General features: G+C 38.4%; 1 long non-coding RNA gene across 2 annotated transcripts; it reads right to left on the minus strand.

The window, feature by feature from the left end:
* Window positions 1-1,304: 1,304 nt before the first annotated feature.
* LOC138842713 (uncharacterized) lies at window positions 1,305-24,159 on the minus strand. 2 transcript variants are annotated; one of them, XR_011377508.1, is made up of 4 exons: window positions 24,010-24,159; window positions 21,304-21,492; window positions 13,077-13,242; window positions 1,305-1,785 (listed from the first exon to the last, which is right to left on the minus strand). It is a non-coding gene; the product is annotated as an uncharacterized lncRNA (long non-coding RNA). The 2 variants fall into 2 exon arrangements; XR_011377507.1 differs by lacking the exon at window positions 1,305-1,785 and adding an exon at window positions 10,192-11,397.
* Window positions 24,160-24,520: the final 361 nt, after the last annotated feature.

Below are 24,520 nucleotides of genomic sequence, written 5' to 3' on the forward strand. Positions count from 1 at the left end.
CCCCAGATCAGGAATGGCAGTTACTTGGTATATATGCTGATTCTCTGCCTTCCCCAACCATGAAGACATGACTAATTAATTACTGCTTGCATTCCTGTTGAGTCTCAGAATCCTTCTCAACAGAGCTCCTCTCCAGCCCCACAATCAGTCAGAGTTGTCCTGGGAAATTAAAAAACGTTTTGCCATCCCTGGCATAGATAATTACAGAAACAATATTTTGGGCTTCATCCCTTACATTCTTCTCTGCCTGGTGTACTTATTGGCTTGTGGCTATGTTTGTATGAAATCGTTTTTTCTTGAATTATGCTTTTCTGACTTTGACCTGATGTCTTTTCTTACAATTTTATATTTTATTTTATTACGACTTTAACCAGAGTATGAATCAAATGTACCTCAGTATTAATAACTGCCCATTGATTTTCCCTCACTCACTTCAGGAAATGTCTTTACTTCTGCCATTATGATACTGTGGGCAATCAGAACAGGCCTCCCCAAGATGCACCACTTTGGCATGTGGATTATTTTGAGCTAAAGGGAATGGAGACCCAGTGAACTCAAGAAAAACTGCTGCCCCTCCTTTAACTACTTAGAAAAAATTTAAACTGGGGATTTTTCTCAGAAAAAGAGTTATTTCCAGAGATAATTTTTTTATCTAAGTGACCCCATCTATACGGCAGGGTGAACAGCTAATTACCAAACATCTGCTCTTCTTATCATCCTGTGAATGACCCTCCTGTCCTTGGAAGCCCCAGGCCCCTATTCCATTCCTTAGCTCACGATGGCATATAGACCTCATTTTACCTTTGTCTTTGAACCTCTCATGTGTGTGGGTCTCTGACCCTCTCATGTATATGAGATTCCTGTACATATGAAATTAAATCTGATCTCCTGTGAATCTTTCTCCTGTCAATTTAATTCTTAGATCAGCCAGAAGAACCTAGAAAGGTAAAAGAAAAGAATTAATCATTTCAATTTTTATTGTGACTAAAAGTATGGGCCCTGGAGCCAGACAGCCTGTCTTATGTGGCCTTCCTTTGGTTTCCTTACCTGAAACCTCCTACAGCTGCTATGAGGATTAAATGAGTTAATGCATACAAAGCACTTAGTACAGTGCCTGCCACATAGTATGTGTCTAATACATGTTAGCTGCTAGCAGTGCTTGTAATATTAGCCATTTTTGTTGACCCAGCCTAGGTGGATTTACTCTTTTTTATCTGCACATTCTCAATATGCAAGATCTAATCTCTTAATTAACTTTTGCTCATGGAACCCAAGGTTCACAATTATATAAGTGGGGCACACTAATAACAACAATAGCAATGGCATAAATTTCACTGTCTCATTCACCTGCTTCCTTGGAGGCATATCTTTTTGAAAGTGCTGTCAAGTGATCTTCCATCTCAGTGCCCTCATACTCATTTCTTCTCTTCTACATTCCCTTTTTCAAATCAATCCATGCACGTCGACTTGCTGGAGAGTACACAACAATTTACTAGCTAACATACACATGAATTAATTCAGATATTGTACACATGCCATAAAAACAATTTAGTGTTTACTGCCCTCAAAGCTATTAGCATCAAGAAGTAGAGAAATAGGGCTTCCCTGGTGGCGCAGTGGTTGGGAGTCCACCTGCCGATGCGGGGGATGCAGGTTCGTGCCCTGTTCCGGGAGGATCCCACGTGCCACGGAGCGGCTGGGCCCGTGGACCATGGCCACTGAGCCGGCGCGTCCGGAGCCTGTGCTTCGCGACAGGGGAGGCCACAGCAGTGAGAGGCCCGCCTACTGCAAAAAAAAAAAAAAAAAAAAAGAAGTAGAGAAATAGAAACTTCCCTATTTCTTCTTCCTTCTTCTTTAACCGCATCTCTCTGTCTACCAACCTCCAGGACTTTCTCCCAACATGCAAGGAGTAGGCCCACCATGCACATCTTCGTCTTTACACTTCCAATCATCCCCAGTGTCTGAAACACTTGCAAAATGCAAATTTATAACCCTGTAACATCCTAGCTGCGCAGTTCCTCGATATTAACAAAACCTATTTGCATTCCTCCTTTATACATCTAGGTGTGGCCATATCCCACCTCCTGCCTGTTTTGGATCTAATCCACCCTCAAGACCTCAAACCGAGAAATCCTCTTTCTTTTTTTCTTTTTTTTTTTTTTTAATCCTCTTTCTTGAGCAGCTGTTATCCTTCCACTCCCCTCACTTTGTTTTATGACATACTAACTTGGGTTATAATTATATTTATCACTTATCTTCTCTAATATATTGTAGGTTTTTTGACAGAAAAAAAGTCATTTGTTTTCTATGTACCAGCAGTGCCTTGTTCATAGGAAGTGGCATTTTAATGTATGTGGAATAAATCACCATGTTGGATAATTATATAAAGATGTACCCCTCCATGTTCCTTAAATGCTACCCTGGGGCTTATTTGCATGATCTGCCCCTAACAAAACATGCTGCACCTAGTTTTCATAAAATAAATCCATGCCATTTGATCACAGACTTGCACTTTACCAGTGGTGTGTTTTGTAGGAAAGTTGTTTAATCTCTTAGAGCCTCATTTCTCATTTATATAGAAGAGAGAGTCTTTCTGGTATTGTTATGAAGTGATAATAATGAAAAGCACCGAGTACAGACGTACAGCTGTCATCCCTCTTTGGTATATGATGTCCCTTCTCAAAAATTTGAATACACTGAATACATTTTAATACATGAAAGATTATTTATCCCCGCATACTGGAAAAAGAGTAAACATTTTTTGATAATGCCTAGTTTTTATGAGAGTATAAGGAAACAGCTATATGCTTATAAATGCTGGCATAAGTATAAATTAGCGTAAGCTTTGGGAAAAGCCATTTGGCAGTGAGAGAAAGGAAGACAAGAAAAACAGAGTCCAGAAGGAGGGAGATGGGAAAGGAAAATCACAGGATATAAAGGAAGAGAGAGATCAAAAAAGGTTGGGGAGTGAGAGGAAATAGGAAAAAAGTGTTGAGGTAGATAAAGAGAGTGGAAAGAGAAAAAAGAGAGGACAGCAAAATAGGCTTGACGCCCTAGATAAGTAAAAGGCTTCCAGGTAGAGAAATAGGTGAGCCCAGGAGTACTGACCACAGCACCAGTGCTCAGCAGTTGCTTCTCCCTTTCCACCCCTCTCATGTGCTTCTGCTCTGCTCTTTTCCCTGCGGCCACCATCTGGCCCTGATCCCAGAGAGGAGAGGACATACTGTCACTCTCTAACAAAGTCTTTCGTCCTAGGCTTTGCTCTCTCTGGTCACATCTAATATTCTTCATATTCTTTTGATGGTTACATGTGAAATGTAGGATCAATAGGAATTTGATCACAGACTACATGAACATCAGAAAGCAGAACAGGAATAATGTATACTATTTTCTCATTCATTCCACATGGCAACTCTCAGTGTACGTGTGATATTGTGATTTCTGATAAGAAATATATAGATTTGCTTTTCATCCCCATTCCTGGCACAGAACTCCTTGGAATTTCCTAAGTGATGGGGGAGGTGGGGGGAGTCTCTTTTATTATGTTAATGAGGTGACTTTTGGACCCCACCTAAAGATTAGGGGCGAGCCAGCCCTGAGATTAGAGGGTTGGAACTTTCAGTACCACCCCGGATCTCCAGAGGAGGGAACAGGGCCTACAGGTTGAATGGATCTCCAGTAGCCAATCATTTACTCAATCATGTTTATGTAATGAAGCTCCTATAAAAAACCTGGAAGGACTGGGTTCAGAGAGCTTCCAGGTTGTTGAACACGTTGAGATTTGGGGAGAGTGTCGCACCTGGAGACGGCTTGGAACTGCTGCACCCTTTCCGCATATGTCTCCTTATGCATTTCTTCCATCTGGACGTTACTGAATTATATCCTCTTATAATAAACCTGTAACCTATAAGTAAAATATTTCTCTGAGTTCTGTGAGCCACTTTAGCAAATTAATTGAACCCAGGGAGGAGGTCATGGGAACCTCGGATGTATAAGCAGTAGATCAGAAGTACAGTTAACAACCGGGGCTTGTGACTGGTGTCTGAAGTGTGTGTGGCAAGGAGGGACAGTCTTGTGGGACTGATCCCTTGACCTGTGGAACCCTATGCTGTCCCTGGGTAGATAGTGTCAGAATTTGGTTGAACTCTTGGGGAATTCATGCTGGCCTCCAGCTGGTGCTTGTTTGTGGTGTGGGGAATCCCCTTCTGCCCTCACACTTGGAATTGGTACCAGAAACTACTTAATGGGTAAATATTGGATGGCCTCATTTCTGCCACTCCCTCTATGGGTAGCTTTGACTCATTTGCCCCTAGGCGTCTCAGTTTTCTTTCAGTTGAAGGAATCAGCAGTTTCAGTTTGAAGTCTGAGTTTCCCAGAACCTGGAGAGTTCTGTGGCTCTTCAGTTAGAGACTAAAGTCAGTGATTCCCACAGAAGGTGAGGAAGCATCTGGCAGACAGGGCTCAACAAGGTGGCTCTGCTTTTTTACATTCCATGTACGACTTCTACTGGGGAAGAGTTTGCATTCTCTAAACCCTCATATACTGAGTGATCACAGGACAGTGTACTACTGGCCAGAGCACATGCTCATAATCCTGTCTCCTCTCACCGCCATATATTCGTGGCAAATCTTTTATGTATGTCCAAAGTTTGCCCAGCTCTCTACAGCTTGTAGGTCCTAATGGGTTCACATTGACTAAAAAATTACACACCTCCTTGGCAGATGTACTTACCCGCATAAGGATGGACCTCCAGCCCTTACAAGTCCCATTCCCCGAATTTCTCTTTGCATTCTCACTAATTATGCACTTGAGCTTTTCTGCCCCAGGCTAATCCCCTCCTTCATATCAGCTCCCTCTAAAGCCATCTGCGGTCAGCCATCAGCCCTGTTTGTGAGAATGTGGGACTCTCTCAGTGCTCCAGAACTTAACCATTCAGGAACCAAAGTAGAATCACATGCCCTACAACCCTGAGTGCCTGGAGTCACAAGATATTTCATACAGAAGAGAAGTTACTATTCTGTCCTTTCCTGTGATGCGTTTTGTCCTCTGTGACTAAAACTATACTTCTTGTGCTTCCAAGGTCTTCCCTTTCTGGGAATAGTTCTTTCCTTCTATTTCTGCCTGCATCCCCTTCTCTCCTCAGGGCTTAGGCACAAATCGTGTGAAGGTGATGGCATAGTACCAACTTCTGACCTAGAACCATGCTGGTTTTCTTACCCACCATGAAAGCAGTGCAAACCTTTTCCTCCCACCTCCCCAATCCCTTTTATTGCCCCCAGGGGACTTATCACATGAAAATGGTTGCTTTGGCCAACTTAATTTACCAAGCTCTCAGGTATTTCCAGACCCATGTGAATGAATCCCAGAAATGCCTGAATCCTAATTACATCCTAGCAACGAGCTTACAGATTCCCATTCCTTCAAGACCATGCTCTTTACAAGTTGGTGAAGGGTGAGTTTGATGGTGTTCTTTTCCCCATGATTGAATACATATACTTTAAAACCCATTAGAATCTTTTACAGAAGAAGTAGACAAAATCAATACGAGTTGGTGAGGTAGGCAAGGGCTGGATGAGTCTGAGAGAGTTTAGCTACATACACATAGATAGATACATACATACACATATCGATATGTGTGTATACATATATAGATAGATACATATGTATGTATATAAGATTCCTTTTGTACATACATAAATAAACATCAGTGACATGTCCTATTCGAATACTTCTATTTACTGATCCACCAAGGGAGTGGATGTGGAGCACTAATATAAGAAAGTATAAGAAGGTAAGAGCTTACTATAACAGAAAAGTAAAAGTCGGAACCATGACTCCCCAAAGAAAGAAAGAAAAACAAGCAAGTAAATCATGTCCCTAACTTCCCATTGGCTATAAAAAAGGCTTTAGACCCACTATTGCTGTTTCCCTGAAGCAAATATACTGATGTATATCATACACTTTGTGCACATTAAACCATTTCCTGGGTTTATCATCTCTCCTAGGATTATCTCATTTTTAATATTGTATGTGTTTTTAAAAACTGGATTATTTTGTTAATTTTATCAAATTATTTGTTAAATGAAATTTGCTGAATTTTATTGTGAAATATATAACAAACACAAATATATACATGTTTATATACAATCTATGTGTGTTTGTGTACACATCAAAAATTTTTTAATATTTTTAGAAGGATGAGATAGATAAAGAGTGTTAACTTAGCAGAGGCATATATAACAAAACCAAAATAGCTTTTGCTGAATCCTTATCATTATTATCAAGAATGTCTGGGTGCTTAGAATTGAGCTATGCAAAACAACTAAAATGATTTCACATCATCTGAAAATTAAAAAAACATATGTTTAAGAATTAAATGCATATGGGAAAATGTGAGAATGAAGAAACAAAAAAATGAAAGAAATAAGGCACAATTCTAGAAACAGTGATGCTTACCAAATCCAGAAGTAAATCTATTATAATATTTTAAAGTATGCAAGTACAAGGAGAACTCATAGAACTCCAAGTCCAGTCTAAGTAATATTGGTCAAACAACAATTTTATGGTGTGGTCTAGAGGGCAGTCAGGTATGCACGCCTACATCAATGTTTTAGAAAATAAGAGTTAAGGCCCTTACTGAGTCATGAAATCAATAACATATTAGAAACATTTTAAGTGGAATAGAACAAACCAAAACAGAAAAGAATAGAAACATGAAATAGAAAAGATAACATCTTTGTATTTTCCAAGGCAAGGGTGCTATTTCAAGAAACTTTGTTTCAGATATATATATACCTACAGGAAGACAGATATAAGATTTTGTTTTGTTTTGTTTTTTTCCTGTGGCTACCTACCATATGTTTTGACAGCTCCTACCTTTTACAGTGTGAGTGAAAAATAATTTGCATGACACCAATAAGGCGATGTTCTACTTTGAAAGTATTGCAAATGGTGACCTTTCTGCTAGTACAAATGGCAAAGCACTTCACAAGTAAAACCCTGTAGTCGAAATAATCAACATGAAGTGATGATGTAGGGAAAGAAAAGGAGGGGAGGCCAGAGCAGTGGGGAGTGGTTGGCAGTGATAAAGAGCCACTTCAATCTATCAAAGAAAAAAATGCAGCTATTAGATTAGCTACTGTCCACAACTAGTTGTTGCTTCTCCACTTGCACATCCCCTACACTGTTTTTCTTTTCAAACGTGTGAGCTCTCAGACAATACAGATTTTGACATTTCCCATAATATAGAATGGCTCAAAAATCATTACAATCAACAATCATTATAATCAACTGGGTGAAATGGCTGGAAAATGCTTAAATGCCTTTAGTGCCAGCTTCTCACTCACTGAAGCAGACCTCAGACCATCTCTCACCGCTGATTAGGCCACAGCTTAATGCATTGTAGCTGGGACTCTGATTTACTAGGAAAAAGGAAGAAAGGGAAAAAATGAAAAAGTTGAATGTTTTAATATGGACTGAAAGGCTTCCCTCCTTCTTTCTATATTCTGTAACTTCCCACCACCCATATTTTCCTTCTGATTATGCTGACAAGATATTTTTTGGATTCTACATTAGGGCAAGGTTCTGTATGCATCCCGTGTGATTTCTCAATCTCAAGAGCACTAAGTTTGAGAAGGTTTTCCACACATGCGTGTGATTTAAGTATTTATTATGAAAATGAGATGTATACTCATCTCAAAGATCTGGAGAGACCACATCTCATAATGGAGGGAATCTTAGGCTGTGAGTCAGTTCACCTGGGATTTTCACCCAATCATGAAAGAGCTGTTTATATAAAATGGACACATTCTTGCATCTCTCTGGGTTTAGTTTCTGTAAAACAAGTGAGGAACTTGGCTAAATGTTATTAGAGTTTCCTTTCATTCTAAAGCTCCTGGAATTTCTCCCTTAAACTATGGGATAAATACAAAAATTCTCACCATGTGTTTGTTTGTTTAAGCACTGAGCCATGATAATACCAACTAAATAAAATATACCTATATGGGCTTCCCTGGTGGCGCAGTGGTTGAGAGTCTGCCTGCCGATGCAGGGGACACAGGTTCGTGCCCCGATCCGGGAAGATCCCATATGCCGCAGAGCGGCTGGGCCCGTGAGCCATGGCTGCTGAGCCTGCGCGTCTGGAACCTGTACTCCGCAACGGGAGAGGCCACAACAGTGAGAGGCCCGTGTACCGCAAAAAAAAAAAAAATATATATATATATATATATATATATATATATATATATATATATATATATATATATACACACACACCTATAGACAGCTAGTTAGTTGCAACCTCCTGTTAGTTACTAGTTGTTAAAAACCAGAACAATTCTAAGGAAACAATGTGATCCAAAAGAGGAGAAAAGTAAAAAGTAAAACCCATTTAAGATAACTACCAAGGAAAGGATCCATACAGATGTGCCTTTATGGAGAAGTAATAATAGTAGAAAACTCTATTCTGTTTATCCTCTGACTGGAGATAACCAACAATGCCTTAGTTGAACAGAGTCTACCCACCATAATTCTATTTGAAAGAATGACTGAGGAAGCTTGGGAAGAAAAGGTGATCCTAATGGAAGAAAAAATTACTCAGGCTTGACCTATAACATCTCCATATAAGCCCAACAGGAGAGAGGATGGGTGAACTGACTCACAGCCTAAGATCTGAGTTCTGGAAGGGCTCTTATTTTAACTTGTTCTCCAACTGAGGCTGTGGTGTGGGGTGAGGGACTAGGGAGGAGGAGAAAGCTAGCAATTACTTCGTTGGCAGCTTTAGCCCACACACTCCCCGGTGAGTACATCAAAACTGTAATGCAGATGACATTAAGTGGTACAAAGTTGAATACTGTTTTATTTTAATAGAAATATATTTAACATCTATAACTTGTATATAAAAACCTATGTATTTGAAAGATATTGTTGTCTAGGATGTTGAGAGAAACTAAGTAATTGATTTGAAGAAAATAGGCAGTCAACGGCAATCCTTGTGGTGTGCAGATATAGCAAACATCTTAAAGGTGACCCATGAATGGCCGAAGTGCGGCCATTGACTTTCTAACTTGTCAACTTCCTTTACTTTCTAACTTCCTGTCTCTGTGCATATGTTTGGATTTCGCCTATGCTTTCATTTCTGCTTCTTTTGAGGGCATTTGAGAAGACACATTTTAAAAGTTAAAGAATCAATTTAAAATACAAACCGCAGCTTCCTAGTTGTTTAAAGGGGGATTCCCCCACTTAGAACAAGGAAAAATAAGGCTATGCACAGTTCTTTAAGACCAGGGATTTTGGCAGAAATGGTGTGCTGCAGGCACTGTTGAAACAGATTGGTTATAGCACCATGTCTAATAATACCAAGGAAAGCAAAACTATGACAGGTGTCCAACTTGGCAGTCCTTCCCCCAGTAAGACCATTTAGTTTTTGGCAACCAAAAAATAAAGCTTCATCAGATATACATAAGAGATGGTTCACAGCATCTAATCTCTAGACCTTACTTTCCTTACTCCCATGGAGACAGGAACGCCACAGCTCTTACCTGTAGAGACAGCATCACAGGGCGATGTTTTCAAAGCACTCTTCCTGGTCACTAACTCCTATAGATTGGAGAATTGTCCTGTTTCTTCAGTGGTAAGGAGTAACAATGTTAATACAGATGTTCTACATCAGGTGGAGATCAAGCCTTTCGACCCTTAGGTGATTTTAGGTGGAAAAATGTAAATTCTTAAGTACATCACTGTTACAGAGATTTATCAGTTTGAGCTATGGAAATTACGACAGATACTAAAATGTCTTTTTTTTTTCACTGAAAAATGGTCAGTCTTGAAAGAGACATTCTGTTGCTTCAGAGCTATAGTACAGAGCACTGGTTTTGGGGTCATATTTAACCTCCAGCTAGTTAGGTGTTTGGCCCTACGAATGATATTAAACTTCTCTAGGCTTCAGGTTGCCTCTGCAAAATAAAATAATAAAAATTTAAAAGGTGTGTGTAAATATTAAATGATATATATTAAGTGCTTAAAAAAGCAAACCACACATTTAAGATTAAAGGCATTATTTTTGCATTGATCTTATACATACAAGTTTCAAGGTCAATTTGGTACTGTAGCTAAAATCCAGAAATGTCAGATTTTCTCACCTAGCCATACTTTTATTAATGTCGTTCATTAAATTTCTACCTTATTGCTCTGTTTCACTCTGTATTATCTTCTCTTAAGACCCTGCAGTCGCTTGCATCATTCCCCTGCCCAGTGGAGGGTGTTGGCAGCCCAGGTTTTTGTTGTATTTCACTTTCAGAGATGTGTCCTCAGACCCTTGAATGTGGCACTGCACTTCTTTTTTGTATTGTCACCTTTTTAAAAAGGCTGATTCATTTAGCTGTGCACCGGCATGTTGTTAGAAAGAGGCTCTCACAATCCACTTGGGAGAACAAATAAAATCTTCCATCCTCTGCTGATGCATAATCAATAAGGACCTGGGTGTTTCAGATTTTACTTATCTTATAGCTACCTCTGCAGCATAAAGGGAGATTAGAACACTCAAGGATTCTGGGGATATTCATAAACTTGGCTGAGGGATTTTGGTTTCTGACTTAATAGGCCCACAGTGAATATTTTTTATTGTTTTTCATCTACTGGGGATATATTATCAATTTCCCTCAAGACATCCAATGTTAGCACCTGATTTACTCCTCAGTTAGCAGGTTCACATCCTTATCTCACTCCTGTTTCTAGCAGTGCTTCTGAGAGGATACAGAAACAGACATTTCCTGATTTGACAGTTGGTGAAAGGTACTGCAAACTTTTCACTATATTATTTTGTCTTTATCATTTAACAAAATAGGTAACTCAAATACTAACTGTATGAGTTTCCTAGGGCTGCCATAACAAAGTACCACAAAGTAAATGGCTTAAAGAACAACAATGTATTGTAATCCTGGAGATGGAAGTCCAAGATCACTGTGTTCACAGGGCCATGCTCCCTCAGAAGGCTCCAGGCAGGATTTGCTCCAGGCTTCTCTTCTAACTTCCGACGGTTCCGTATCTTGTGGCAGCATGACTCCAGTCTTCATTTGGTTTTCTCTCCATTTGAGTGTCTGTCCCTGTGTCCAAATTTCCCCTTTTAATAAGAATACCAGTCCTATTGGATTAAAGGCCACCCCTACACCGGTATGACCTCATGTTCACTAATTACATCTACAAAGGCTCTATTTCCAAATAAAGTCACAATTCAACCCATAACACAATTGAACATGTAAATTCATTTATGAATTAATTACTTTATTCTAAGACCTAGTCTATAATAAGAGCCTATTTTTTCAGATTGGTCTCTGGTAGATGAGCGTATAGCATAGGACTCCCAGGGATTTCATTCAGGATGCCAAGTGATAGAGACACCTGGAAGAACACAGACGATATTTCTTGACCATGAGCTGACTGTACAAGGAGAAATAGCATCTATCTTTTCAATGCTGTGGCTGAGGTTCACAATGTACGACGTCCAAGCATTCCCAGCAAACGAGCAAAGCATGTAAGATTTTCATATGCAACACTGATTCACAACACAATAGCACATCTGCACTGTATAAAAAGTCTAGATAGACCACTTCATGAATTACACCTAAATTGAGGTGTAAAATTGTGAATATGTTAACTGCAATTCAGATACATTAATAATCTATTTTTAAGTCCTCTGATTCCTATTTCCTAAAAGAGTGAACTTGATATAGATGTCCATCTCTTTATCCAGCCACTCTAAATTCTTTAAACTTACAGGGGTGGGTCCTCACCATTTACATGGGCATAAGGAATTTAGTGAAAAGTGTGGGCGATGGATTTTTGGTGTGCCTTTTACCCACAGTAGCAGAGCTTTATCTGGGAGACAGTCGCTTAAATAGTTCCTTTAAAGGACTATGGTTTACTGAAGATTATGTTTATGTGTAACAATGCTTAGCACACAGCTGGTGCTGAACAAAGTATTTGTTGAAGAAATAAAAATGATTTACCAAGAAATCAGTACTTATCCTACTTTAAATTTTTTCCATAAGCATTTATTCACCATGAACAAAGTTTGAACTGGAGACTAAAAGACAATAAAGGAGAGAAAAGGCAGAAGACAGAAGGGTGAGGAAAATGACAAAGAAAAAGAGGGAGAAAGAGAAAGGACATCATAGAGATTAAAGACTTCAGTTCCTCTGCTCTGTGCGCTACACCACTCGGCTCTTTCAGAACTCATCCTTATTAAAGTACACTGGTACTTCCAAACAGAACTTGGAATTTGAAATGGCTTTTAAAAATGCAACATATTCATTCAGTAGGAAATAAATGGTTTGTTAAGAGATTTTTTTAACAAAGTTTAAGAGGCTGAGTCATAGCAAGAAGTTCTAAATCCTATTGGCTTATTTTGATTGCATTTGCAAGTACTTCATGAAAATGTGCAAATCAGCCCATCTCAGCATTTCAGGCTTCCTGTTGATTGTGTGACAGAGTTGCCAGTCACATAACACATTTATTTTACAGCACTGCATGATGAACTCACAGTGTTTTACCTCCAGGACTGAAAGTCCTTAATTTGTTCTTTGAGGAACAGTCTGTTTTCATCAGGAGACACGCTTTGGTTGATCAAGCAATTCTACAGAGAGTGACATTAAAGAAAAAGGAGCTGGGGATAAGGGTTAGCAAGGAAGTATCTGCCCAGTGCCTGTGAAAACATAACAGTTCTTATTTTCCAATTAAACACATTTATTCATTTTTAAATGAAGTTTCCAGAATATGCCTACATCCAGCACAATAGCAATCTCCAGGGCAAAGAAAAAAATGAAACAAGACGCAGAGAACATTGATCAGTGAATCTGTACTGAACGCTCTGTTTAAGGGAAGTCATGTAAAAACATTGCACACAGCGTAACTCAAGGGACTCGGGTGGGTCTGAGTGTGAGATGAAATCTGATCTTAAAGGGCACAGTGGGGTCGCAAATGAAAGGCATTATAGAAATCTCTCCTACTCTGTGTGTGTGTGTGTGTGTGTGTGTGTGCACATACCTGTGTGTAGTTATTTATCATATATAAATAATTACCTTTAAATGAGAATTTAAACTTGAATCCCAAATTCAGCAGCCAACCATTCCTCTTCAGTTTCTTAAGTTGTAAAATTGAGCATGCCTGGTGCTTCCTGACTTCACAGAGCCTCAGTATTCGCATCTGTGCAATAGAGGGTATCTCTTTCTGTTCCACAGGACATTTCTGAAAGCCAAATTCAACAATACACATTAAAACAATTTGTAGATTGCCGCCTGCTGAACAAGTAATGATAGTAATAACTTTTATTTGTACACCTCTGAACTTTTTTAAAGCTCTTTACCATACATTATCTTCTTTTCTGTTCACAGCCACTCTGCAAGACAGACTTTACTGATCCTATTGAAAGGCAGTAAGATAAAGCTCCGAGAGGCTAATTGAGTATCTCAAAGTCACACAGCAAACGTGAGAGGTCACTTCATATTTCAAGAGCTGCACTTTTCCGCAACATGCATTTTTTTTAGCCATTTAATGAGCTGTTAGGTAATCTGCCTCAGCTTCACCTAACCCATTTTGCCTCTGACAGTGAACCAGCTCTGTACAAATGACCCACTGTCAGAGATGTTTAACTATACAATCTTTCTATTTAGTTAAAAACAAATATGCAGAGATACGGAGAAGGTAGACTAAAAAGTAGGAAAGTGGAGAAGGTGTTGAAGTTTAAAACAGAGCTCTTATCATGCTGGGTAATTGCTTTCTGTAGGGTTTTTTTTTAAGCAGAAATTATAGATCCATAATATGCTAATGAACATTCACGCTCACAGCATGCGCTGTAATGACTGGTGGAGAAGCACGCAGCTTCCATTCACTTCTGAACAGGCTGCCAGATGAAATCATACCTAGTTTCGAGCAATCATAGATTGAATAATATCAGTACCTTACTTTAAAATACGCACACACACCCACCACCACCATAAAATAATATCCTAAATTACAATAAAATAGAAATCTAATCAGAAAGGAAAAGGAACCTTTAGAGCAAATTGTGAAATGACCCTCAAATTAAGCATCTTATAAGGTTAAACAAAGCAGAATATGTTGGGGACCTGAGGGCAACCTCATTCTCATTCAAGTTTGCTGTCAATCGCAATTCTTAAAATGCCAGAACCTGAGAGACATAACATCAATAAAAAAATGTTGTAGTGATATTAAAAACAGGACAATCCTCTTACCGCTTTCTCTAGACCAGTACAACTTCTCACCTCTCAATATGGATCAGTTGGAGTGTGGGTGTGTTTTACGTATATGTGAATAGACTACCCAATCTAGCTCCTACCACCCGTTCCCTCACAATAACATAGTTGCCAGCATCTCAGATCTCAGCACACTGGACTTAAATAATATACTAATTGTCTCGCCACATCATTTTGCTAACTGATAGGAAAAAACCCCATCAGTAAGCAGCTGATTGTTTTTATTATTCCTGTCTGTGCTGTGTGACTGCAGTATGGTACAGCCATGAATTCATGAGATGCTGTCACCTCTTTCTTCCTCCGTTTTCTGTACTTAGGACTAAAATGGATTTGGCTATTTGTCCTAATTTGAGTCTATATTGCCAGTGCCCTTCCTGAAGATAAAGTTCCTTCTGCTCTCTGTTCCCTCCTTCTGAAGAATCCCATGCAAGTTTGAGACAATACTTTCTCAGTCCCAGAAATATACATCTTATCTAGTTCCCCAATTTAAGGCAGTTTTATAATTATGTATGCATGGATGTACAAGTGAATGTACAGATATATGTCTCAGTTTGGGTTCCTCCAGAACCTTGAAATAAGGATTGAGCACAAATAGTTGGTTTGGAACATTATCCCAGGAAATATTAGTGAAGGAGGGCAGTCATAGGTTGTGTTAATTCTCCTTTCGCTTTGCAAGAGGGCAGACCTGGCTCCAACTATCAAAAACCTGCTGGGCAAAGACAAGCAGAGTGTGGCATGTAGAAGTCAGAACTCTATGCATTACATGGTAAAGCCCTGAGGAATATAACCGGGCACCAGCAGCATTTGCTTCCGGATAGATATAACCCCCAAATGGGATAATAATATAGAACACACATGTCAGGGTGCTGTTAGGATAAAATCAACACATATGTATAGACCACTAGGGTCTGTGTGTGATAAGTATTCAATAGGCATGTTAAGCCTATGATTATGATTATGATATTATTTTATCAATTTGTCATGTCTTCATTTTTAGTCCGTTAGTTATAATTCATCTCTGTGCTTTTTTATATATTTCTTGCCTATTCCAGAAGTTATTTTAATGACTTACAATTATAAATTGTAAAAAATTTTAAATGTGACAAATAGAGACATACAGTTGGAAATATAGACTGGAGCAATGAATGGGACTAAAAACACATATCACAGCGACCTACACATTTGTCATGACAGATATATTACATATATAAGCATATAGATATTTCTTTATAAGCCATTTAAAAGACAAAATCAGCAAGATTGCAAGCCAGAGCTAGTTTCTTATTAAATCTGAGCAAAGAGGCCAAGAAAGGATTGAGAATCTCTTCTGAAGTCAAGGGGGCTGGTTCAAGGTCCAAAGGTAACATAAGGAAAATATTGGCCACATAATCCATAAAAGTTGTATTCTTTTACCAGAGACATAGAACACATCAACATTTGATATGTTTGCCATTTATACAGAAATGCAGTGTGTGGATAGTCATGTGACATGTGTCCTGCTTCTGAAATCCCAAATAACTTTAGTCTGACGAAGGTAGGTCTGTTCTAATAGACTCATACAACCCATAGATGTTACCCATGGAAAAACTGCTCTCATCAGGTCACCCACAAATATTAAAAGAAGAGGTAATTAGTGGTTCTCAAACTTTCTTGGTTCATGACACTGTTAATGTTTCATAATACTTCTTTGGCACCGAGACCAGAATTAATACTACACAGTTCCATGTATTAAGTAGTTAGCTCCAAGCAATTGAAAAAGTAGTTATGGTTTTAACAATGTAGTGATCATTTAAAAATACACATAAATTTAAATAAAAAATAATATTTTTATTTATCTCTTACCTAATACTTATAATGGAATCTACTTTCTGTTGGACACTGCATGCTAACCCTATTTGCAAATTCCAATCTTGCATTCCTTCAGCTAAGAATAATCTCTGGCTTCGGAGCCCGTGTTTCTTACCTGTGATGGCAAGTGAGAAGTCCCAGGGAATCAACGTCCCACAAGTGCATTCCCAACCACCCAGTGGTAAGAGTTGGTGTATAAATACTCCAGTTCCCTTAGCTATGAAGGGGCGTAACTCTGAGGTGTTTGTTCTAGTCTGTCTCCCTGAATTCCCTTAGGGCATTAAGCTTCAAGTTACCTACAGTGGGAGTTTGCATGATAATGTACCCTTTTAATGGCTGCCTTCCCTTCTGTTTTTCTACTGTTTCCTGGAATCACCTCCTAATCAATACCCTTCTATACTCAAACCCTTCCTCGGGGTCTTTTCCTGGAGGAGATCAAACTAACATGAATTAATGACTCATCAGCCTTACACCACGTGCTAACAATTCTTTCCTTATAAAGTTTCTCACTTCTTTCCTTTGCTTTTTATCACAGATGTTAACCTGAAGTGTTATGTATATGACAGGCACAGTTAATCATTATATTCTCACAGTGCCTAATCCCACTAATATTCACTCAACTGAAATACATCAAGCACCCATGTTTTATATACTGTGCTCAGTGCTGGAAATACCAATATAAATAAACATAAATAGGACATACAATTACTGCCTTCAAAAGTTTATAGTCTCCGGAGAAGAAAAACTTATGAACTGATGACTACTAATATTAAGTAAATGCTTGAAAACCCTTAATAAATAGTTCCTGAATACTTGAATAGACATCCTTCATGTCCCCATAATTTTCTTTATTTTAACTGTTGTCTTCTTCTTTATCTCTTCATACAGCATTGTCAGAAAAGAGCAAAAGCAGTGGGTATAGGTCATAAAGTCACATGTTAGGAAAATCCCCCTCTTTTGTTTCTGCAGTCAATGTAGGGTCTATCTGGTCCATTTGTTTAGACTAATGCATTGTGAGACCAAGATTATAAATCTCACTTTGGGCAGACATATGGAAAAGAAATCATGAAAGAATTAACACCAATCCATCACCACTGCTAAAGAAGCAGCTTAAAAATCACTCATGGTGGGATGATAGCAACATGCTTATTAGTAAAGGAGACTGAGTCATGAAAAAATCACGTGGAAATCTTCCCCCTTTCCCAAAATATCTCCACTCATTAATAATAAAGGTCCCTTGGGAAAGTCCTCTTCAGTGATCAGAGATCAGTAAAGTGCTACCTAGGTCCATATACATTAAGTTGAGCAGTCCTTTGCCAGATTACCCATGATTCCTCATATGGAATTAAGTTAAACATCTAGCTAGCTAGCTAGACATAAAGATATATATTGAAGGATATTATGAATTCTTAATTCCTTGCTCCCCATCAACAACAAAGATAAAATAAAATGACTTTAAAATAATTAGGAGTGGGCTTCCCTGGTGGCGCAGCAGTTGAGAGTCCACCTGCCGAGGCAGGGGACACGGGTTCGTGCCCCGGTCCAGGAGGATCCCACATGCCGCGGAGCGGCTAGGCCCGTGAGCCATGGCCGCTGAGCCTGTGCGTCCAGAGCCTGTGCTCCGCAACGGGAGAGGCCACAACAGTGAAAAAAAATTAAAATAATAATAATAAAAAAATAATAATTAGGAGTTATTTTCAATTTAGCTATATTTTCACCAAAGGTCTAGATAGGTCTTGTTAGGGGAGTAGAAGGAAAATAAATATACTATTACATACAATATCATAAGGGAAGTTATACAGTGACCATGATCTCAACTAGTGATCACAATTTGAAGCCATCGAATATCAGGAGTTGGTAAAAGAGAGCAAAGAGGCTGCCGCAATGAGGGCTTGAAAGGAAGGCCATACTTCCCTTGAACAATGTAATACTCTGTTGGTCTGATACAGCCTGCAATTTATGCCCTGGAATTAGGCGTTGAAGGAAGGGAGACTTGAAACTCAACTCAGAGGTTTCTGGAATGAATCACTGATAAGGAGATACTGTGTTTATATGGTTGTGGTTGCCATGTTGCTATGGCTGCCCTGTCTAAACAAGGGACAAGGTAAACAGGAAGCTTTTCATTGCCCTTCCATCTCCTTCAGCTTCAGACAGCAAGGAAATTGAGTTATCTACACCCATGAAAGCTTTCACACAGACACATACACAGCACACACACACAGAGGCAAGAACATTTTAAACCCCTATAGTACCTATGTCCCTGACACTTTTCAAAGGCTGTCACTGGTTAAATACCACAGATTAACAAGTGGAGATGAAATTTGTATTACATCATATTCAATAACTATGCATCATTGCCAAGGACAAAAGGACAGGAATCTTTTTAGAAAAATACACTTTAATTTTTTTCTTAATTATCTGTAATGACCTTTTAGAAAATAGTAGTAAATTAACTGCCCCTTTCACCTCTTTGTTAGAATCAATATCCCAAACTCAGAAATACTACACATCTTACATTTTGTAGTATCTTCTGGTAGTACTTCTAAAAGGAAAGAGGTTTCGGGTTTTCTGTGTTTGTATAATTTGGGGGATTTTAAATGGGTGCATTGAAGCAGGGAGAATAAATAATAGGTTTAGCAAACCCTCCCTATTTTGAACTAACTAAAAGGGAACGTCCTGAATTAATGACTATATTGAAGTCAATGCTATCTTTTTCCCTCCTGAGTATGTTCAGTACCTCACACTAGGCTAATAAAATGTTGCCTAGAAGCAGTCATTAGAGAAACTACTTTACTAAATAAGAATGTAAATAAGGATAAGTCACAATTTGTAGTGTATCGATTGTTTTAAGGGAATATTCCGAAGTACAATTTACATAAACCAATTAAAGGCAACCCTAACAAACTAGTTTACATGATAAAATCAATCCATGGGCTCTTATAACTAGAGAACTAATAGTCCAAGTGTTGTTAGACATTTACATAGCAAGCCTAATACAAATGTTTCATTTCAATAAACACTATACATCTACAATCTTGATATTACACCCATTTTACTTATATTGGCCAAAGAAAAGGAGCACTGACAATTCTCCATACACAGATATATACATATACCCATCCTTTGTTGATATTTAGCACAGGAGAAATAAAAACCTCATGCATATTTTGCTCTTGTTATCTAGGGCCTATAAGAATACCATAAAGGGTGAAAAGTAGAACATCTAGAAAAAAAACCTAACATACTGATCACAAATAAATGGCCCCTCTGGAAACAAAACAAAGATAAATAACAAAAATAGTCTTTTTATCTCCCAGGGAATAATAATTTAAAATACATTTTTAAGATGTAAAAATCATGATATCAAAGACCAAACCAAAAAAAGAAAAAAGAAAAAACTGTTGCAATTGATAGTTATGGTCAAATGCTGATGAATCAATTCAAGGTAAAGTAGAAATGAGAAGACAATTAAGACAGCATCTTTAAAAACACGATTCTACTAATCACACTAGGAGGCCAGACAGCAGGCAAATGCCAAGAAATACGGGTCTGATGTCTGCTCTTTCCCGGACATTTGTGTTCAAGAGTAATGTAATTTTTTAAATGTGAGAGATAACAGTGCCTAGTCAAAGAAAACAATACATTTTAGGTGTGTAAGGAAGACTTTTCCTTGACAGACAAGGATAGCAAACACTGTTACTGGACTGATTCAGGATAACTTACCACCAATTCTATAAAAAAGATAATTTTTAAAATCATACAAAAATATATAGTTCTTTATTTTAGTTTCAGCCAATCTCTATTCTCAGTTATCAATAAGGAAAACACATGAATTATTTTTGTCATTAGAAAACACTTAAATTTCCTCCACTGCTCCTTTTACTGTTTTTTTTTTTCCTGCGGTACGCGGGCCTCTCACTGTTGTGGCCTCTCCCGTTGCGGAGCACACGCTCCGGACGCGCAGGCTCAGCGGCCACGGCTCGCGGGCTCAGCCGCTCCGCGGCATGTGGGATCCTCCCAGACCGGGGCACGAACCCGTGTCCCCTGCATCGGCAGGCGGACTCTCAACCACTGCGCCACCAGGGAAGTCCCCCTTTACTGTTTTAATTGGAATTTCAGAGGATCGTATGCAGCCTCCAAGCCAACATCAAAGATGCAAGAGGTGAAATGATTTGCTCGTCTCATAAATATTTGGCAACAGGGCTTCAACTAGAATTAGCTATCTTGATTGTATCTCTAAGAGAACTTAGTGGAGTGCATGTTTCTTTGGTGCAGAGATAGAACAATAGCTGACAGAGACAATAGCAGCTCATGTTTCCTTTCTTCTTCTCACCAATGTCACAGAATCATCAAGAGTTAAGTATCCTGACACAAACCACATTACAACAATCAGCTGCCCAACATGATGGGTCTTCTACTAAAATGGAGAGAGTCTGAAGAGAGTACATCTTGAGCCTTTCAGAGTAGCTAGTCCTTGGCTTCTCTGCTAGGATGGTAAAGGAGAGTCAGGCTTCATTAATGTCAACTCTGATAAAATTGCTGGGGACATGGGGACTTCAATTGTAGAGAAGTGGAGTAAGTCTACCAATTCTTTTCAAACCAACATCTAACAAAAACCAACATCTAATTTCTGAAAATATCACATATGGCATGTATCAACCTATGACGTGGCCAATAACAACAGATATAAATTTAACTTGGGAAATTAGATATGAAAGGCATACTAACTCATTAATAATGTGCATTATTCAACTCTAGAGACAATACATGAGTAATTAGGCATGACACAGTCAGTGGACAGTTTCGACCACCAGTGCTGTCATGATCAGGGGTGCAATGCAGGAATTTACCGTGGGGGAGATGGAGGTGTACCTTTTGAGTTGCTGGGGATGTGTTTGGCAAAGGTTTTCCAAGAGACTTGATAGTGAGAGGAGCCGCCTTGCCTACATGTCAAGATTACACAGGAATTAGGAGGCTGTAGCAGGGAAGAAATAGAGCTTTATTACTGTTGAGAGATATATTTTCATTGGAAGGGAAGTCAACAGTGGATAAATAATATTGTTTAAGAAGTAATAATGTTGTCACCTACTAGAACTGGTTATCATCCGTGGGCAATGCCCAGCACTGGGTAACATAGAGAGAATGATAGAAATGACAATTATAGTCCTTCCATCAAGAAACTTACAGGGCTTCCCTGGTGGCGCAGTGGTTGAGAGTCCACCTGCCGATGCAGGGGACACGGGTTCGTGCCCTGGTCCGGGAAGATCCCACGTGCTGCAGAGCGGCTGGGCCCGTGAGCCATGGCCGTTGAGCCTGCGGGTCCGGAGCCTGTGCTCCGCAACGGGAGACGCCACAACAGCGAGAGGCCCACGTACTGCCAAAAAAAAAAAAAAAAAAAAAAAAGAAACTTACATTAGACACTCTTATATTAGAGATATCTGCAAACTAAAAGAGACGATAAGAATGCATAGCAGTATGCATAAGATATAGTTACCAAAAAATGTGCTGAAGATAATTATTGTTTAAAAAGGAAGTTTAGCATTCATAAGAGACAAGTCAAGAAAGGCTATAAGGAATTAAAATAAGAGCGGGCCAATTGAATTTCAAAGTGAAAAAGGAAAGACATGCATGCAAGGAGTGAGGTAAAAGTAGGTGTAGGTAGTAATGATCACACTCTTTCAGGAGGATGTTGAGTAAACAGATTGGACTGAAGCATTGGATTCTAGATTGTGGACTTCTTGACTGTCATGCTGAAAATGACATTATGTTCTAGAACAGTGGTATACGATAGAACTTTCTGTGATGAGAGACATGCTTTATATTGGTGCCGTCTGATGTTGTAGGAGTATGTGGCTATAGAACACTTGAAATGTGGCTAGTGTAACTGAGAAATGGAATCTTAATTTTATTTAATTTTAATTAATTAAAATTTAAATTTAAGTGGCCACATGAGGCTAGTGGTGTCAGTGTTAAACAGCACAGCTCTAGAGAGTAGGGAATCACTGCAGGTTTTAATGTAGGTTTTAAGCAGGGAATGACAAGATAAATATATTTTAGGCAGATTAATTTGGCAGCAGTGTTTAGGAAAGTCAGGGGAAGAATTAGTAGTTCTTCTGAGATTGCACTAAATTTATAAATCAATCTGGGAGAATTGACATCTTTAAAATATGTCTTCCAATCATGAACATGATGTATTCTTCCATTTATTTCGGTTTTTCAATTTCTAAATGTCTCTTAACAGGTTTTATAAACTTATGGGAACACAGTGCATAATAACAAAAGTGTGGAAACGACTCAAATGTTCATCAAAATATAATATGTGAGTAAAATATAACGTAATAGTCTACTGCAATAAAAATTAAAGAGCTATAGCTATATGCCACATTATGAATAATATTAGATAAATGAAGAGACAAAATGATATATATAGTATTACTCCATTCAAAAAGGGCACAATAACAGGCAAAGCAAAATATTATTTATATGCATAATAAAATCATAGAGAAAAACAAAGAAACGATCTACTATAAAAGTCAGAATAATGATTTCTTTGACATGGAAGGGATGCAGTTGCAACATAGGGAATCTCTAGGGTTATTATTAAACCGGTTATTTCTCAATCAAGGTGGTTTGTGTAATAGGGCAGTTGCATTGTATACATTTAGAGATAAGTAAAGACATAGTAGCCATACAGATGAAGTTATTATTTACAACAAAAACAAACGTTGCTCAAATGCTTTGCTGTTACTATCCACAAATTTTCTAGTTTTCTTTAATTCTATTACTTATACTGACATCAAAGCTATAAATACCTTGTTTATGCATTAAAAATCATAGAGTTAAAAAAATTTTGCTACATATTGATTATAATTTGTCCCACTTGACAGTCTTCCATTGTCCTATTTCACACTTGTATAAGTTCATATTGATGATGAATCTACTCTTATTGACTGGTATTAAAACTTCCAATAGTGATAAGATTCTGAAATCTGCTGAGCTGGCTGAGGCAAAAATAATGATAATCACAGAATACTTGACTATTAATTTTTTTAAAAATTCACTTCTCCCCTTCAAAACAAAACAAAACAAAATTAAGCCTTCAAAATAAGTATACATATTAAAAAAATAAATAGAATGTTGATTTGAGTCAGTGTCCAGAGTTCCCTGTATTTTATAAATTTCTAAAGGATATAATCCACATGAAACTAACATTGGCATATGTCACCTGGATGGTTTAGGAAACAGTATAGCAAATGAAAGAGAGATTAAGATTTTTAAGGGTTATAGAATTTGAATACAATAATCTCAGGGGTAGAGGATTTAGAAGAGAAATCTTGCTTGCACTCGCTGAAATTTTCCTCTATTTGTTATTTAGTCACTTGCTGATTCCTTTAATAGCTTTTCAGTGGAAGAATTAAAAGAGAAGACTAGAGGATTGTTAGGGGAGTGACCAGAATGAGGGGGTGGGGTAGCTGCAGCGTCTTGGGAGAGAGGAGAGGATTCTGAAGAGGTGGGAAGAGAGTTATTAGACCCAACTATGGAAAGAAAATAAAAACATTCTGAATCCCGGAGGCCCGAGCAAAGGAAACCTTGGGGAGATTTTCTGGACCTGAAAAGGGATAGGGGCTGAGAAGCAAAGGCAGGGTGCAATTTCCTGACATGGAGGAAAATTGCAATAAGAGCCCACAAAACAATTAATCCTGAATGCTGAGAAATAGGTACACCAGAGGACTTGTCTTTGCTTTATTCTAGATTCTAGATGTGAGTTCATGGTCAGCAAAAGCATCTTTCTCCTCAGCCAGTAACAGCACACAGCTAACATATTTAACTCTTCTGTTTATATAGCTATAAATAGTTACATATATCTTTATATAGTTTCAAAAAACCTTACCTTTATTTCAAATGATGTTTTCACAAGAATCCACATTGTCTCCTGATTAACTCCTCTGCCACCATTAAGAAAAAAAAGTTATACCTATGAAGACTTCATGGTGTAAAATTTAAGTGGTGTGAAAAGAAAGTGGTGTAGATCGGCCCCTTTTGAAAGCTTCTCTCTCTCCTTTTTTTTTTTTTTGCCTTCATTAATGGGTTTAACATCATTAAATTGCAAAAGGCAGGACAGAAAGGTGATGTTTTGACAAAATGAGCTCGGTTGTTTGGAAGCGGCCCCTGAAGCAGTAGCTCTGAACTGGGGGCCTTGTGGATTTCTTCATAATGCAGAGAAAACTTCATGATATATTTAAATCCTTTTCCGCAAACATTTCCCTGATTTGTTGCCAAGCTGTCACTGAATTTAGTAATCCAGACAGATTACCAGAGGTTCTATTTTTAGGGTCCTTCTGTTACTGCGGCAGTTGCAGCTGATCGGATTACAGCTACATCCTACCCATGTAAAATGCATT

Source organism: Globicephala melas, chromosome 6, assembly GCF_963455315.2.
Source record: "Globicephala melas chromosome 6, mGloMel1.2, whole genome shotgun sequence".
NCBI lineage: Eukaryota > Metazoa > Chordata > Mammalia > Artiodactyla > Delphinidae > Globicephala > Globicephala melas.